The following is a 15,110-nucleotide window of genomic DNA, read 5'->3' as shown; positions in this document are numbered from 1 at the left end:
TCCCCAGAGATTCATATCTGGGGACTGTGACTTATCCTGTGTCATATCTCCAAAAAGGCACCAGCATGGGGTCTTAAAAATAGTCATAGCTTCTGTTCTTGTAGCCATCTCTTTTTCTCCCAAAGACCTTATGGAATCACCTTTCCCCAGATGACCCTGAAATCCTTATCTCCTCTCTTCCAAATTCCCAATCCATACTTCAGTTCCATCCCAGTCATCTCCTTCTGGATCTCCCACTATCTCTTCCAAGTTAGCTTGTCAATGATGTCACTCCGACCCCTCTCCCACATTCACAACTTTGGGACCAGCTTGAATTCTTTTCTCTTCTACTCCTCACATACATACATTATCAGTTACCAAGACCTAGCAATTCTGACTTCTTGATAGTGTTCACATTTGCCTCTCCCTCTCCATTCCCACAACCACCCCCACAGAATAGGCCCCCATTACCACCCACTCGTATTATTTCAATAGGCTTCTAAGAAGTCTTGCCTGTACTCTGTTCCCGCATAGCCATCCTTCAAAAATTGCCAGAACAATCTTTCTTATGCATAGATCTCATCAAATCACTCTCCAGCTAAAATCCTCCTGACACTCTATTACTACTTGCTGAATATAGTTCATACTCTTTTGCCTAATACTGAAGGCTTTCCACAATCTTTTGCCGCCCTACATTCTTGGTCTTATTTCATATTTCTCTTCTCCATGCACTCTATACTCCAGTCAAACTGGACTGTCTTCTGTCCTTGAACACAGGCTAAATGTTCCTATCTCTGTGCTTTTATGTGCATATTTTCACATGTCAAAAATTTCCTTCTCTCTTTTCATCTGTCAAATTTTTACTCATAGAAGAATGAGCATTTGTTCTGTATTTAGAGTCTGGGCTAAAATATGGTCTGTAATGTTTACTACATCTGTGATCTTGGCAAAAATCACAATCTCCCTAGGCCTCAGTTTCCTCATTTGTAAAATGAGGGGATTGGTCTCCAGGGGTGGGGAACCTGCAGTCTTGACTCAAAGGGCCCCACTTGAGGACCAAGAAGACCACATGTGACCTTGAGGCTGCAGGTTCCCTACCCCTGGACTAGATGATCTCTGAGATCCCTTCTAAACCTAGATCGATGATCCTTTAAAACTTTCCTTCCTTCGGGAGACCTGTCCAGTCCCTAAGTGGTTAATGAACCTCACATTCTTGGCTCACATAACTTGTTGTTGCTTACATTTCTCTAATGGATTTCTTGTGTAATGTATTCTATTACAGCTTACTGTGTATGTATCTTGCCCTCCTGAAAGATCTGCAAAGACTTGTCTAAACTTTGCTTGTCTCCCAGGTCCTAGCATAGTGCTCCGCATACAGTAGGCACCTAATACGAATTTGCTGAATTGAATCAGATCTGACTGTGGGCTTGAACCTGTGCTCTTTGTCCTAGCCTTCTCCTGTCTGTTCCATCTTGCTGCTATCTCCAATCTGGGTGGACATCGAGGTCCCTCAAGGACCCCTGTAGCTTAGCCAGGAATAGTCTAGAGAGAGGCTATGAATATTTTGACCTCAGGAGATTGTGAAGGTAGCAACTACAGGCACCAAATGGGCAGTAGGGAGTGAGAACTAGGACTCAGGCACAGGGCCAATTCAATTAGATCACACAAATATTTACTTAAGCACCAACTGTATTCAAAGTCCTGTCCCAAGGCACCAGAGATACAAAACATAATATAACACAGCCTCTGCTTTCAGGAAGGTTTTGAGCTAATGGGTTTGGTATTGGGAGGGGGGTGGGGGGGAAGGCAAGAAGGTAGGAGACATGTGACATGTACCTAAGGCAAAAACCAAGAATGAGATGAGTACAAAGGAGAGGTCCAAGCAATGTTTTATGAGAGACTTTATGTGGGAGAGATCACTTTCACCTAGGGAGACCAAAGAAGGTTTCACATTGCAAGCCTTGAAATCAAGTCTTGTAGGAAGGGGTGGGAGTTGTTGTCAGCTCATAAGGTCAAAGGTTTACAGGTGAACTAGATCTTGGAGGTCATCCAGATCAAGATCCATTCTACAGATGAGGAACTTGAGTCACAGGGAGGTTAAGTGATTTGCCAGCTGAATCACAGAGCCAGGAAATGTCAGAGGTGGGATTGGCTCTGGGCCTTCTTGGCTCCCAATCCAGGCCCCTATTCACTGATCCATGCTGCCTCTCTATTACTTCAACAGATGAAGAGAAAGGGCAGTCCTGTCCAGGCATGACGTATGGTACGTGCAAAGCCATAAGCACTGGTATAGTGCAGAAAAACAAGAGGAAAAGAGAAAATGAAACATTCTAGTTTGGTAGGCATATGGAAGGCATACCAGAATCACAGAATTCTAGAGCTGGAAAGGATGGCAGAAGTCACCTGGTCAACCCATAGCCACAAAGGACTCCTGTTGCAGCATACCCCACAAGTTGTCATTCAGTCTCTGCTTGAATCCTTCCAGTGAGAGGGACCCACAACTTCACAGGGTGGGCCTTTTCACTTTTGTTAAGTTTTTGTTGTTGTGGTTGTTGAGTCATTTCTGTCATGTCCAACTCTTCGTGACTTTATTCAGGATTTTCCTGATAAAGATACATTTATAGTTTTCCATTTTCTTCTCCAGCTCATTTTACACATAAGGAAACTGAGACAAACAAGATTAAATGTCTTGCCCAAGGTCACCCAGCTAATAAGTATCTGAGGCCAGATTTGAACTCAGGAAGATGAGTCTTCCTGACTCTCAGACCAGTGCTCTAGTCACTGTATCACCTAGTTGCCCCAATTAAATGCTTAGTACTTTTTTTATATCAAACTGGAATTTTCCTCTTTGTAAGTCCCATTCATTTTTCCTATTTCTGTCTTATGGGGCTTTCACTTGAATGCCCCTCAAAGTACTTTAAGATAACTATCATTTCCCTACTTCCCCCCCCTCAGCTCTCTAATTCACCACACACACATATACATACATACACACACACATACACACAGACATACCCATAAATCTTCTTTTCTCTAGGCTAAACATGAAGGTAAACAGACCTAGGTAAGACTAGTTGGGTAGTTTTAAAGCAGATTTAGAGAGGGGAATAAGTATTTATTTAGCACCTACTACATGTCAGGCACTGTACTATTATCCTTATTTTACAATTGAGGAAACTGAGACCACTAGAGGGTAAGTAACTTGTCCAGGGTCACCCAAGTGGTAAACCTCTGAGGCTAGATTTGTGCTCAGGTCTTCCTGCCTCCAGCCCCAGCACTCTATCCACTGTACCCCAGTTACTTTGAAAGCAGGGATTGGAGATATTTTATTTTGCTGGCAATGGGGAGCCACAGATGGTTTTTGACTGACTCATCAAAAGTCTCAAGAAGGGACCAAGAGCCCTCCTCACCCTTATTTGATATTGTTTTAGAGACTCTAGCTCTAGCAATGAAGTAAGAGAAAAAAATTTAACATGTAAATATTGGAAAGGACAAGATAATCCAATTCTATTTTGCAGATGGAATGAAAGTGTTCTTAGGAACCCTGGAAAATCAGTGAAGAAATGGAATTGAGATGATTAATTGTATAGTAGCAGGATACAAAACAAATCTACAAGAATAATCAGATTACTGTGTAATACTAAAAAAAACCCACAGGAAAAAAAGACAAGAGCTATTCTAGTCACAAAATACATATGATATCTGGGAGCTAACTTACCAAACACACAAACTTCGTAGAAATACAACTATAAACTCTGTAGTAAATACTCAGAAGAGAGATTTGCAGTTTGTGGGGAGGTTGCGTCAAGATAATAAAAATAACTGTACTACCTAAGCTAATTTATAGATTTAATATCATACCCATCAAATTTCGGAGAAGATATTTTATAGAACTAGGTAAAAGAAGAACGAAATTGATGTGGAAGAACAAAAGGTCAAGGATGTCAAGGGAAATAATGAGAAAAGAAGAACAGAAGGCACCACAGCATTACCAGACCTTAAAATATATTAGAAAGCAGTAGTGATCAAAACCATTGGGTACTGCTTAAAAACCAGAAAATGTAGATCAGTGGGGCAGACTTGAGAGATAAGACATAGAAGCAATTGGCAACAGTTTCCAGTGAATGATATACCCAAGAATAGAATGGTTGTTGGAGAGAATCCCTGTTTTGATAATAATAATACTTAGCATTTATATAGCACTTAAAGATTTGCAAAGTACTTTATAAATATATCATTTGATCATCACGATAACCCTGGGAAGTAGCTAACCCCATTTTATAGTTGAGAAAACTAAGGCAAACAAGTGGTTAAGTAACTGGGCCAGGGTCACACAGGTAGTAGATGTCTGAGGTCAGTTTTGAACAAGTGTTCCTGATATCAGGTCTAGCATATCCATTGGGTCATCTAGCTGGAAAACTAGAAATAATTTAGGGGAAAATAGTAGGATTAGACCAATGCTTTACACCATTTACTATGATAAACTCAAAATGGATAAACTGCCTGAATATACAAAGTCACAACATTAAAACAAAATTAGAATATAAGATCAGGTACATTTTACAACTATGACTAGAAGAAGGATTGTTAACTATGCGTGAACAGAGAGTATGAAAGATAAAATAGGTAATTCTGACTACATAAAATTTCAAGGCTTTGGCAGGAATAAAATCAATGAAGATAAAATTAGGATAGAAATTGTAGAGTGGTGGAAATTTTGCATCTGATATCACCAGTAAAAAAAAAAAAAACAAAAACCTGATATTCAAAATACAGAGGATATTGATACAAATCGGTAACACTAACAGCCATTCCCCAATATACAAGTGGTCAAGGGATATTAACAAACAGTTTTTAAAAGAAGAAATGCAAACCATAAATGACCACATAAATGCATGTCCCAAATCATTAATGGTAAGGGAAAGGCAAATTAAAACAACTTTGAGTCCCTAGTTGATTAATGATCAAAGGATACGAACAGACAGTTTTCAGAGGAAGAAATTAAAGATATCTATAGTCATATGAAAAAATGCTCTAAATCACTATTGATTAGAGAGATGCAAAACAAAACAACTCTGAGATACCACATCACACCTATCAGATTGGCAAACATGACAGAACAGGAAAGTGATAAATGTTGAAGAGGATGTGGCAGAGTTGGAACACTCATTCATTGTTGGTGGAGCTGTGAGTTGATCTAATCATTCTGTAGAGCAATTTAGAACTATGCCCAAAGGGCTACAAAAATATGCATACCCTTTGACCCAGCAAGATTGCTTCTAGGACTGTATCCCCAAGAGATCATAGAAATGGGAAAGGGTCTCACACGTACAAAAATATTTATAGTAGTTCTCTTTGTGGTGGCCAGGAACTGGAAATCGAGGGAATGCCCATCAATTGGAGAATGGCTGAACAAGTTGTGGTATATGAATGTAATGGGATACTATTGTGCTATAAGAAATGATGAGCAGGAAGACTTCAGAGAGGCCTGGAAAGCCTTATGTGATCTGATGCTGAGTGAAAGGAGCAGAACCAGGAGAACTTTGTGCACAGCAATGACCACAGTGTGCGAGTTTTTTCTGGTAGACTTAGTACTTCATTACAATGCAAGGACTTAAAAAAATTCCCAATTGTCTTTTAAGGCAAAATGTCTTCCACATTCAGAGAAAGAACTATGGAATTCAATCGAAGAATGTAGCAGATCATTTTTTGTGTGTGTGTATTACGTTTTGGTTTGTTGTATGATTTTTCCCATTCATTTTAATTCTTCTACACAACATGACTATAGTGAAAATGTATTTAATAGGAATGTATATGTAGAACCTATATAAAATTGTATGCCATCTCGGGGAGGGAGGGGAAAAAAATCTAAGTTATATGGTAGTGATTGTAGAATGCTGAAAATAAATAAAATTAATTAAAAAAAAACAACTTTGAGGTTTTACCTAACAATGTAAAGATGATCAAAAAAGGAGGTGGGGGGGGACAGTCAATGTTAGAGGGGTTGTGTTACATAGTAAAACATGCCTGATAGATCTGTATATTGGTCCAACCATTCTGGATATCAACTTGGTGTCATACAATGAAGGTGACTAAATTGTCTATCCCTTTTGACTTACTGACCCTACTGATGATGTACCCAAAGCCAAAGACAAAAGCAAAGGTCCAATTTATGACAAAATTTTCCTAGAAGCACTTTTTGTCACAGTAAAGTACTGAAAACAAAGCAGGTACCCCTCAGCTGCTGGATAATTACTGAATAGTAATGGAATGGAATATTGTTGCGCTTGTTCTTTGTTTTCAAAGAGGACCATGACATCAGGGATATGATGACATGACTTGCAGTTGACTTTGATTTGAGTGAGGGAGGGCTGTGCAGGTCACCAGCCTCACTTCTCCTCCAGAGCCATCTGGATCCAGTGATCAGATATTCAGGATGACTGGAGATGGCCCAGGATGCAATGGGAGACTCTGGCCCTTTTAGGCTAAGGTCTTTTCAGGTACTTATTTAGAGTGAGGTAACTCCCATTCAGTGAATAGGCCTCTTTAAGAAGTAGTCAAGGGATGACCCCTTTAATTAGAAAAGAAGTCAAAGTGGGGGGGAAATTCCCTTAGGGTTGCTGTTCCAAAGTGAGGGGGGAGAGAGAGAGAGAGAGAGAGAGAGAGAGAGAGAGAGAGAGAGAGAGAGAGAGAGAGAGAGAGAGAGAGAGAAAGAGAGAGAGACAGAGAGAGAGAGAGAGAATGAGAAAGAAAGAAAGAGAAAGAGAGAAAGAAAGAAAGAGAGAAAGAAAGAGAGAAAGAAAGAAAGAAGGAAAGAAAGAAAGAAAGAAAGAAAGAAAGAAAGAAAGAAAGAAAGAAAGAAAGAAAGAAAGAAAGAAAGAAAGAAATCTAGCCAGTAAACCCCAAGTTCTGGCCACCAAAATTTACTTACCTTTGGAGAGGAGAATGAAAGAGAGAGGGACAGGGACAGGAGTAGCTGGAATATTATATTCCATATATATAATATATTTATGTTATATATTATGAGTATGAGGAATTAAGGGAAGCATGGAAAGATTTGTATGAACAGATGCAGAAAATAAAAATGAGCAACTTGGAAAGCACAGTGTCCAACCACGATTCCAGAAGACCAGTGATGAATTATGCTACCCACCTCCTAACAGAGCAGGGCTAGACTGAAGATACAGAATAAGACATGCATTTTTGGACATGGCCAATGTGGGAATTTGTTTTGCTTGATTATGAATGTTTGTTATGAGGGTTTTTCTTTTCTTTTTTTTTCAGTGGAAGGGAAGGTGAGAGGGAGATAAAATAAAATGCTTGTTAATTTTTTAAAAAATAAATGACTTGGAGGGATTCTTCAAAAAGCAAAAACCAAACTGAAACATGTCCAGAAGAGGTCCAAGATGGTGAGGGGACTAAAGACCATTCCATAAGAAGGAATGATTGTGAAAACTGGGTAGAAACAGCTGGACAGTGCCATGGGTAGAGTTTGGGGCCTGGAGTCAAGAAGACCTGAATTTGCATCTGGCCTCAGATACTTATTAGCTATGTGACATTGGACGTCACTTAGCCTCTATTTGCCTCAGTTCCTTATATGTAAAATTGTTGTTGTCTGTCCTTTGTTTTTGATTTATAAAATAGGGATAAGAAGAGCACCTACCTCTCAGAGTTGTTGTGAGGATCAAATGAGATAATATTTGTAAAAAAGTGCTTAACACTGTACCTGGCACATAATATCTGCTACTAGCTATTATTATTAGAAAAGAAGACATGGGGTAGGATAGGGGTATAATTACTGTCTTCAAATATCTGAAAGACTCTAATGTGGAAGAGGAATTAGACTCATTCTGCTTATTCTTAGAGGGCTGAATTAATACTAATGTTGGGGGGAGACAGACTTGGTACAAGGCCCAGGGAATAAAAAGAAAGTTACAGAGAAGCAGATTTAACTCAGTGGAAGGAATCAGCTGTCTAAAAATGATGTGGTTCTTTTCCTAATATTCAAAGCTCTCCATCTTCTGTCTCCATGATAACCTATCCTTGCACCCTGTTCCTGTCCTCACTTACCCTAGTGTTCTAGTCAAACTGGAATATTCATTTTTCCCTCTTCACTCCCCAGTTTCCTCCATCCTTTCCCATTTCTGTACCTTGGATAACATGAATTCTATTGCTCTTGAAGGTTTACAGTGTGTTTTACCTGTGTTATTTAATTTGATCCTCTACAACAATTCTGTAAGTTTTATGAAATAGACCATATATTGCTATCACATCCGTAAGCTTTTCTCTGGCCACCCAAACCCCACAGGAAAACATGTATATCTCATCTGCATACCAACTCTACTTCCTGACAAAACACTATTAATAGTATATCTGTATCTCCCTGCTAGGGGCCATCTATATCATTCTATATCTCTCTCTCTCTCTCTCTCCTGGGAGAACAAAACATGCACATTCCATCTGCACCCTTTTCTGGGACCAAACAGGAGTCCATATCACAACTGTGCCCTCCAGGCACCTAGGATCAAATAAGAAGCAATGTATATTACATCTGTAGGGTCCTACAGCGCTATGTGTCAGACAAGAGAGACAGCATGAAGCTGTGGATAGAGAGTCAGCCTTAGAATCAGGACCACCCAGCTTCTAGTCTGACCACTGACACATACTGGCTGGGTGACTCTGGGTCCCAGAGGAGACCACCTACATCACATTTGCATCTTCCAGGTCCTCCAAAATCATCTACATATACATATCTAGGTGCCCTAGGAGGGAGATAGGGAGATAGATGGATAGATAGATAGATGATAGATAGGTAGATAGATAGATAGATAGATAGATAGATAGATAGATAGATAGATAGATAGATAGATAGATAGATGATAGATAATCTCCCTCTTAGGGCATCTAGAGACCGATGAGAGACCATCTAAATCACATCTATATCTCCTCTCTGGGGCCCAATAGGAGACCATCATTTGACTTGTTTGCTGTAGGAAGAAAATGTTATAGTCATTCTCCTGGTGAAGTAAAATACCCTTCACAAAGATATTTATAGCACCACTTATTTGTAATAGCAAAAAAAAACTAGAAATGGAGCAGGAGTCCCTTGATTAAGAATGGCTCAAATTGCAGTGTGTGGTTGCAATGTGATATTGTTATAAGGTAAGAACTGACAGATATGAGAATTTCAGAGAAACTTGGGAAGATTTGTATGAATGGGTATAGAGCAAAGAAAGAAGGGCCAAGAGAAGTATTTCTAGTGTGGATACAATAAGACTCCTCTCAGACTTCCTTCCATTTACTTTTAATATATCTTACTGCTGTTGTTTGGTCTTCATTCCTGAAGAGGACCAAGACATCAGGGAGGTGATGCCATGACATGCAAGTGAATTGGATTTAAGTGAGGGAGGGCTGTGCAAAGTCACCAGCCTCACTATTTCCTCAGGAGCCATCTGGGTCCAGTGGTCATACATAGATCAGGACATCTGGAGATAGCCCAGGATGCAGTGAGGGATTGACTCTCCCATTAGAAAGAAAATCCACTGAGGGCATGGACTATGTTTTTGCCTTTCTCTGTATCTCTACTGCTTAAAGTACTTGGCACATGGTAAACTTTTAATAAATACTTATTGACTGGACAACCTAATTTGACAACAAGATGACCAGATCAGTGCAGTGATCAAGGACTGATGGTAAAACATGCCTCCCACCTCTCAATAAAGGTAGTGACTTTGTGCTACAGAATCAGGCACACCTTTTCAGATCTGGCCAATGTATTGATTTATTTTATTCAATTATACTTATTTTTCCGAAAGGAGGTTTCTACTGAGGCGAGTCAATGGTAAGGAAGAGTAGTAGGAAAAAAGAACAGAGATGAGCATTACTAAAACATTTTTTAAGAGACAGGTGTCCTCTCTCATAGTATGTGGTGACCCAGCTGCACACAAACCCCACCTGTCACTTAGAGCACAAGGAAACATTTCTCAAACATCACATACCACTAAGGGTAAAATTGTCTCCTCCAATAGTGAATATTGTCAAAAGTGACAGAGAAGATCAGGACATCTATAAATAAACCAGACTCATTTTCTCCAGCTTTTTTAAAATAGCAGGAGGACGTTCTTTGCTTTCATTTACTTTGGCCTTTGATACCATGAGAGTAGGGACAAGCTCAGGGTTGTGGAAACTGTCATTCAGTCTTAACAGGCTCTCACCTCTGACCTCCTTGAGATTAGAAAGGAGCAAGGGCAGTGTTGGGGGGAGGTAAGAGGGTGACAATTGGGAGAGCTCAGAGGCGACATAGAGCCTCCTTCCCCTGAGGCTGATGAAAAACAAGAAGATCTGAACCAGGTGACCAGTTGTGGTCATAGAACTAGCCCTAGGAAAAGTTGATCTGCACCCTCATCTCTTTCTCCCTCCTCCTCCCAGGAGTGTTCTGCCCTCTCAGTGCCTCCATCCAATCCAACTCCCCCATTCAGACCTGAAGATAGTCTCATATGCCTACCTTATCAACAGTTACCTTTCTTATGTCCCAAACCACCAGAATCTCAGCCCTTTCCTATGATCATCCACCTCGGTGGGAAGAAGTAAGCAATGTGGAATGATGGATTCTGGAGTCAAATTCCAACTTTGGCACAACCAAGCAACTTTAAGCAAGTAACGTCACTATCCTGAGGCTCAGCTCCTCACCTGTAAAATAAGGGTATGGGACTGCATAGCCTCATCAGTTCTTTCCAATCCTAGATCTAGGATCCTATGGAGAAGAAGTCAAGACCTCCAACCAGAGGGTTCCCTGTGGGGAGAATCCCTAAGACTACACAGATCCCCTTGCTTGGTCCCCCAATCCAATTAAAGTATTCAATGCAATTCTACATCCATTTACGCCTTGCTGTTATATGCCAGGTGCTTGCTAGTCATTGAGAATACAAGCTAAAAATTGAAAGCAGTCCCTACCCCCAGGGACCTTACATTCTGCTGCGAGAAAGCAGTGAAATCCAAACCAAGTAAATATAAAGTAATTTCAGAGAGCAAGGGAGAAATGCTAACAATTGAGGGTAGGTGAGGAGATCAGGCTTCCAGTAAGAAGGGCACTTGATTTGAAGCTTAAAGGAAGCTGGGGAATCACAGGATGTGGCCCTGACTTTGGAGACAGATAATGAGGAATCATGGACTGACAAAAATAATTCCCCTCCTCAGAGTCCTGAAAGCAGTTTAATTAACCAAGGACCTTTATATCCAGAAATCTGCTGGCCTTGCACCTTGCACTCTAAGCATCAAGGGAAAAACCAAAAAAGGAACAGGACACATGATGTTCAGTTTTCTGTGGGTGATTGTCAGTTCTGTGATTGGCTGACTGTCGAAGCTCATCCTCCATGAGCCTTTGTCATGAAGCCAGCTGACTCTGGACTGTAAGCTCCATTTTGAGAAAGGACCCAGACCAACATCCTTCATTCTGCTCCATGCTTTGCTTCTGACTCTCCACACTTCGCTGCCTCACCCTTGCACATGTATTCTCCCCACCCTTCCTTTCAGCTCTCTTTTATGTAATAACTAAATAGTAATTGTTTCTCTTTTACCCAGGAACCCTGAGGGTCTCCCCCTCTCAGTTTGATTTTTTTTTTTTATTAAACAGACCATCCCTTGAGTAACTTAATGAAGCCTATTCATTGGATGGGTGTATCTCACTCAAAGTGAGAATGTGATAAGACCTTAGCCTGAAAGCAGCAAGGTCTCACATTGCATCCTAGACCATCTCCAGTTGTCCTGATGAACATCAGGCCACTGGATCCAGATGGCTCAGGAGAAGAAAGAGAGGTTGATGACCTTGCACAACCTTTCCTCACTCAAATCAAAGTCAACTGCAAGTCATGTCATCATCTTGATGTCATGGTCCTCTTCAAGAATGAAAGAAAAAAACACGACAATGCATTGTCTTCTCCATTAGAATGTAAACTGGTTGAGCAGGAACTATCTCTCTTTTTGCTTGTGTTTTTATTCCCAGAGTTTAGCACAGTACCTCGCACAAAGTATTTCTTGACTTAACTGTAGGTTGGGTTTTGTCATACCAGGCAACACAATCTATTCCCTAGGTGTCCTTGATTACTTACTAGTCTCTAAAAAACTAATTCCAAAATGTTAACGGAAGATAATGGCATACTGAATGGTTCTTATCCTGATAGTCAAGTACTGAGTCCAGATGTTAAGAGGTTTGTGTGTAAAGAAGTCAGGAAATACTACAAAGAGAATTATCAAAAGAAGCAGCCTGGGAAAAAGTCCCAGACACCTCGATCTAGTTATAGCTTCTAACAGTGACCCAGTGTTCTCCCCATTCTCTGACTTTCCAAAGCATACACATGACACTCATCCCTTGCTCATATATGCCATTGTGTATTGTTCCCTCCTTTTCCCCCCTTGCATCTCCCCAACCAATGGGTCATCTCCTTAATGACAGAAGTCATGCCGTGGGATTGGAAAAGAGTGTGAAATGAAGTGGGTACTTGGAACACCAGGTCCAAGCTAGGGAAACATAAATGGAACTAATTAAGAAATTCATGCATTACACCAATTCTAATCACTTTCATTTTCCTGATGTTCCCAACTTTCTGACTTTTGATCCAGTCTTTATCTGCAGAGGATCAGGTCATTTTCTTTGTACAATCTCATCTGGCTTCCCATATTTTTGATCCTTGTGTCTTACTGGGCATAGTAGATAATAGTACAGCCTACTTACATTCATACAGCACTTCCATTATATAAAGTACTTGGCATATGTTATCTCATGTTATTAACAACTCCAACATGCAATTATTATTATGTCCATTTTCCAAATGAGAATACAGAGACCCAGAAACTTAAGTGACTCACCCAAGTATCGGTGAGGACTTGAATCCAGCCTTTTCTATCCCAAGTTTCTTATCCCACTGGAGTTGTTGTTTCCCAAACAGTGATGTCCAAGAAGGAGATTATTTCATTTCCTCCTTTTGTTTCTTTCTGGGGACCTGGAAGGACAAGACGTTCTTCATTTAGTATATCGAACCAAAAGAAGAAAAATCTAAAACTGAAAATGAATATAGACCCAGCAGCACCAATTAGGGAAGAAATCAATACAACATCATCAACAGAATCAGGCCCATGTAAGTGGGAGTCTCTAGGGATAGGTGTTGATCACTATTCTGTTTTACACTTGTTTTTCCTAACTTAATCTATGAAAAACAAGATGAGGGAGGGGAGAGAAGAGGTGAGCAGTTGGATAGGGCTGGTCAAGTTCCTCATGCAACAAACCACCCCTCTTTCATGCTTCAGAGCCACACCCTGTTCAAGCTTCCATTAGAAACAAATCTGTTCTTCCTATTGTGTGCTAATGAAAACCCTGTTGTACGATCTTAAGACTGGGCAGAGAATGAGGAGATGCTCCAGAGTGGTTGGGAGGATGGGGATATAGAAAACTCTTCCAATGATCTTTAAACATAACTGACCCCATATGTAGGCAAACTAGTCAGTAGCCTTCATGGCAAGGTATAAGAAAAATGTCCCCTTCAAGTGTGGTGTACAGTCTAAAGTTTCTATTACAAGTCATCCCTCTGAGTTAAAGCATGGGATACCCCTTTTAGAATCCCGATGCTTCTGGGGAAAAGCACCTGCATATCTCAGTATTATGGTTTTCTCTGTCACCTCACCAAACCCCACAGAGATGGGACACAGGACAGGCAAGTGAGTAGACAGTCTAGATGAGGAGCACTGGGGACCCAAGTAAGTTGGGGTGCCAAGGCCATCCTGAAGGCTTGTGTGACTTCACAGAAGCATAGAATCAGATATCTTCAGCCTAATGTGGTATTTTGAGGGTCATCTAGGCCAACACGCAGTCCCTCCCCCCAAAAGAATCTCCACTATTACACATGTGGCAAAATATGCTTCAGCCTATGCTTACAGATAACATCTGGTAACCTATATGTAGATTTGTAAAAGCTATGTTATCTCACTTGATCCTCACAACACCCATCTGCCTGTGTTGTTATTATCCCCATTTTATAGATGAGGAAGCTAACAGTGAGAGAGATAAAGTGACTTACCTAGAGTCATATAACAAGTAAGTAGGATTTGAACTCAAGGCTTCCTAACCCCACATCCAATCAAGTATGCCATTTGGATGAATCTTTAATGAGAGAGATCACATGAGTTCCTCAGGTAGTTCATTCTACTTTGTGACAGGTCTAATTTGGGGGAAATTCTTCTTAACATCAAGCCCAAATTTGCTCAATTGGAAATCAATTCCTGATGGAATTGGGTGTCAGAAGGGAGAGGATGATGATAAGAGGATGAGGAGTCCAAGGGCAATTATTAGCTGGCTGTCGCTGAAGCCAGTCCTGCCTACAGTCTGCCTAGCAGGTTCCAACCTGTACCCTCCACACACACATACCTTCTTCATCTACTCCCTCCTTCCATCCCAGGCTCCCTTGAGCTGAAAGAAACGCAGCCTGAGGAGGGAGGGGACACAGAATGAAGCCAGAGACAGCTGGGAAAGTCACTGAAGTGAAGGGAAAAGACAGAGCAGCCAAGTAGAGATGTTAACATTCTTCTCCCTTCCTGACAGGCAGGCAGACAGGCTGCATCCACAGACATTCCCCTCCCTTTATTTTGAGGTTAGGAGAGGGGGTGTGTAAAAAAGAGACTGAGGAGAGACTTGGGGGAGGGATAGACTTCTCCATAGGGGTTCTAAGCTTCTGCAATCCCAGGCAGGGGAGACAGGAGCACTACCATTCTAGGTTGGCCCATAGCCTCCCTAGTCTCTGCTTTAGATGGGCATGGAAGTGGGAGGCAGCAACTTAACTAGCCTGTTTGCTGGGAGGGAAGGAGAAGAAAATCACATCATGTATTTCCAGCTTCACATCACTTACATATATTTCCACCTCAATGACCTTGAATTGGGAGGCAGACCCTAACCTGCAGGCAACTCAGAATGAGAGCATAGCTGGCCATTAGCAAAGCCTTTTTTCTACGGACAGTTTTTGGAGCTGAAATAGACAAGAGGGTTAGACTGCGTTGATAGAAAGACAGCCTAAATCATGCATGGTGAAGTGGCAAAATTTCAGGATGATCTTTCCCACTTTCCATTCGCTACTGCTGTTTCACAG

At 41.0% G+C, this 15,110-nt stretch overlaps 1 long non-coding RNA gene across 3 annotated transcripts in view; it reads right to left on the bottom strand.

Annotated features, from left to right (window-relative positions):
- The window catches only part of LOC140508626 (uncharacterized), a 130,182-nt gene that overhangs the window by 87,981 nt on the left and 27,091 nt on the right, over window positions 1-15,110 (bottom strand). For all 3 annotated transcript variants that reach the window (XR_011968488.1, XR_011968487.1, XR_011968489.1), the window contains exon 2: window positions 12,844-12,977. This is a non-coding gene — a long non-coding RNA (uncharacterized lncRNA). The remainder of the gene's footprint in view (window positions 1-12,843; window positions 12,978-15,110) is intronic.

The sequence above is a fragment of the Notamacropus eugenii genome, chromosome 5 (assembly GCF_028372415.1).
Source record: "Notamacropus eugenii isolate mMacEug1 chromosome 5, mMacEug1.pri_v2, whole genome shotgun sequence".
Lineage (NCBI taxonomy): Eukaryota > Metazoa > Chordata > Mammalia > Diprotodontia > Macropodidae > Notamacropus > Notamacropus eugenii.
Note: the sequence above shows the minus strand (reverse complement) of the source record. Positions and strands in the feature narration are given on the sequence as shown.